Here is a 4,139-nt window from a genome sequence, read left to right on the forward strand (position 1 = left end):
CTTTTGGATGCTGATTTTTGTTGATGGTATTTAGATGCAACAGAACGTTTTGCAAACACACAGTAATTTTTTTTTTTTTTTTTATATCTAAATCTTTTTACCTTATTGGAATTGAAACTGGGAATCGATAAGAATCGGAATCAATAAGCAGAATCGGAATTGCTAAAATTCTAACAATACCCAACCCTAATCTATCTGTCAGATTTAAAGGAGTGGTTCATTGCAATTTCACTTTTTTAACTTTAGTTAGTGTTTAATGTTGCTGCTTGAGCATAAACAGTATCTGCAAAGTTACAGCGCTGAAAGTTCAATGCAAACTGAGATATTGTCTTTTAAAGTTATGGCAGTTTAATGCCTACAAAAACGACCGGTTTGGACTACAACGAGCTTCTTCCCGGGTTGGTGACATCATAAACCTTGCAATTAACATAAACACTGCCCCCGGGAACATGCAAAAAAGTGGGCGAGGCCATGTCGCGTGCATACAAGTCTTCTTCCTAGGGACGCTGAACTATGGGAACAATGTTTAAAATTTATGTTTAATTCTATTCTAGACAATTATAATGCTAATTTAGCTGTCTGTGCTGCACATTTTACGGAAGACAGCTTCTAGAATCTACACGAGTTCAATGCTGGATTTGCACAAAGGCTATTACTGAAAGATGAAGCAGTTCCCACTTTAAAAGGCAGAAGCTGCTGTTTATGGGCCCCAACCTGTAAGTATGTTTTATTTTTTTATAAAGTTATATAGTTTCTGGGACGTAAACAAGCTAGCCAGTTAGCTAAATTCTATTTCACACTTCTCCAACAAACGCCTACAAAGATCAACAGACTTCTATGTAATCACACCAGCGAACTTCTGTTGGTGTTTGTTGGCGTTTCTGTTATCAAGTTTCATTACGGCTTTTATGTTGTGTTCACCCACATGTTCGTTCATGCTATAAATTAAACAATATCTTTACAAAAATGCTACTACTCAGTCATGTATTCAGCTACAGTAAAGCTTTATTCAGAACACTATGGGGCAGCAGTAACATTTACAAGTGACAGCATATCTAAACACTTTGACACAAATACAAACAAAAATACTTAACATTCATAAACGTCCATTAAAAGCCGTGCTTGCAGAAGTTCTGCTTGACCCTCTTCATCATTACTGCTATCTGGGTCTGATTCGGGCTCAAATTGATATGGCAATATTGATGCCATTATATTTACATTTCCACCGAAGCAAAGACTGGACTTTGACCGAAGCACATGCGACGTTTGCCCGTAATGGTAAGGGGCATGGTGTTTCCGGACAACGCGAATCATGACAACATATTCCGGACAGCAAATCACAATGCACAGGGCCAGCTAACCAATCTCAGTCCATTGCGTCGCATTTCTGAGGGAGGGGCTTCATAGAACCAGGAACTCAGAGAGTTTTTAGGAGAAGGGAAACAGCGGTGTAGAATAAAGGTAAAATATATGAAAAATAAGGCGTTTAGCATTAAGACATGTTAAACTGCGCCCCATAAACACAATCAAGCCTAGAAAAAAGAACAGTGAACCACCCATTTAATTAAAGAAGTATATAGTCTGTCGTGCTGCATGTTTCAGAGTGAAGAGCAGCACTCTTTTCATTTACAAAACAAAACTTGCTAAAATAGATATTTTTATCTGTTTACTCGTCATATGACCATTAACCAACATCAGAGAACATTAACATGTCAATGTGTCATTTAATTATTGAAATATTACCTTAAATTCACAGGGGGTACTTCAAGAAAATATTTTACATCTAAAGGGTTCGGCTGACAAAAAGTTTGGAAACCCTGCACTAGCATTTTAAACCAGACACCTTAAACGCAGCAAGAATATTCTGAAATCTCTGGATTTTACACCAAAGGGAGGTTTACCTGTGGAGCGAGAACAACACCCTGACACATATTTGATTGGTTTGCCTAAACGCATGCAGATGTTGAACGACCTATAAAGTGCTGAATCAGAAAATAAGAATAAACAACTTATTTACTCCCAGTTAAACAGCTTAGTGAAAGTGGTACAAATTATATATTAAAATAAAATATTGAAATAATGTTTAATTAACAGTCAATTAAATAAAATGCATGCAACGTACATGAAAACATCACAAATGATCTACAAAAGCACTAAATCTAAAGCTCATGTTGAATAAAACTTATCTAATGAACAAATCAGACAGTTAGAGATTATCTTAAAAAGATAGGCTAGTTTATATTTCATTTTACATCCAGTGTAATAGTACTTCTACTACTTATTCTCATGGGATATGTTATCAATCATTTATATTATATACTGTAAAAGTTTACAATCTCCTAGATGTTTAATCAAGTCATGTTCAGCCTTTGTGCCAATTCTTAAATCTAACCATGAGAAGCAATGGTTTGTCACCGATAAACATTATCATTTGGCACACAGGCCTTCAGAATGTATTTGTAAATCCAAACCTCATAAACACTGACTTACAACACAACCACACATTGAGTTGATATTTAACATCAGAAGCTTTAGGGATTTTTCTATAAAATCAAATTCACTATTTTAGCTCTGTCCCATTCATTGTAAGATATCCTATTGCAACTTGATGAAGGAAAGATAAAAGACATAGTTAAAAATCAGTTACATTGACTAAACGTCAGTAGAAAATCATGAGAATCTCACTAAACCATTAGCACAGGCCCAGAACACGTAACAGTGAAATACAGTGAAAGCTTTCCTTTCTTATACTGTAGGTCCTCCTGCTAACAGTAAATGGTATAAACTGACATGTGATTCTCACATGGCTAGTACAGCTTATTAACCACATGGTTGTGAGATGCAATGCAGCATTGCAGTCTGCAACTCAGACCTAACTAACCGTATAATAACTGGGAAATTGGATTATCTGGACATGCCATTATTTCCAGTGTGTTCGCTGCTTCCTGGATGGCAATACTCTTTTACAAAAATGAGAGCTGAATGCCAAATGAATGCAGCTGTCTACGGCGCAACCCTTAAGGCACGCATATATCATTAAAACACTTCAAAATAGTTTTAGAAGGAATCCTATATACCACTGAAATGATTGCCAACAATTCCGCTTCAATACTTTTTCACAGCACACAGCATTTGTATTCAACTAGTGGAACAGAATTTTTTATGGCAGCATTCCAAGAACACTTTCCTGATCATAACCAGTCTCCACACACCCACATAGGCTATGTTCAAAACAGCATACTAGCATACTACTCTCATTATTTTTCCAGTATATGCATACTGCGCACAGTAAGTGAACTTTCTGTATGCACAGAATTTTTTTTTGTTAAACTGACTGACAGGTGACTACTTTTGTATATTCGTGTGTATACTTGCCTGCATACTCTGTAAAGAAGGGTTGATGCCTTCTGGAACAAAATGTCAGATTTGTGTCAAATTTCAGAAATGTGCATTAGGCCTTGAAGTGTAAATGTATTCTGATTCTGTCTGTTATGTCATTGATATTAATCAAACCACTATATTAACAATAAACCTCTTTGTTTCCAAATGTTTGCTTCAACATTTACATGAAAAGCTTGCAGCAAAGTTTACTTCATTGAGATATACTTGAAGGCTACATTGGCCATTGTTTGTTGCTTTAATTAGTTAATATATAACTTTTTTAATTAATGAGGGTGTCAAATAGCATATTAGTTTTTGCTTTGGTTTTGTGACATTTAACTGTTATCAATATCAACAGGGAATTTTGGATTGTGGCAACATGCTACAGTTTATCAACCATTTAAAAACAACATAACGGTCACTGTAAAATGTGGATTAAAAATGCAATATGCAAAAATAAATTTATGTCACTTCCTGAATGAAACATGCAACATAATTAGGCTAACAAAATAACACTGTAGCACAAATATTTGCACTATCCCACATAGCCTACTCATTTATTTAAAAAGTATGCAAAATATAGTGTACACTGCAGAGTATGCACTACTCTGCTATTTCAACACAGCCATCCACAAACACACATAGCATGAATGTAGCATAAAGGTTAACTGACCACAGGAAAACAGTCTGTTGTTGTTAGTTTGAACTGTACAAAGTTTATTTTCATGAAACACTGATATAAGAACGCAAAATAACCG

General features: G+C 35.4%; 2 protein-coding genes across 8 annotated transcripts in view; both read right to left on the bottom strand.

Moving 5' to 3' along the window:
• dpyda.1 (dihydropyrimidine dehydrogenase a, tandem duplicate 1) overlaps nt 1–4,139 on the bottom strand; it is a 242,322-nt gene that overhangs the window by 209,838 nt on the left and 28,345 nt on the right. The window lies entirely within an intron of this gene.
• Nucleotides 1–4,139, bottom strand: part of LOC127505766 (60 kDa lysophospholipase-like) — a 293,042-nt gene that overhangs the window by 31,133 nt on the left and 257,770 nt on the right. The window lies entirely within an intron of this gene.

The sequence above is a fragment of the Ctenopharyngodon idella genome, chromosome 23, assembly GCF_019924925.1.
Source record: "Ctenopharyngodon idella isolate HZGC_01 chromosome 23, HZGC01, whole genome shotgun sequence".
NCBI classification, from domain to species: Eukaryota; Metazoa; Chordata; class Actinopteri; order Cypriniformes; family Xenocyprididae; genus Ctenopharyngodon; species Ctenopharyngodon idella.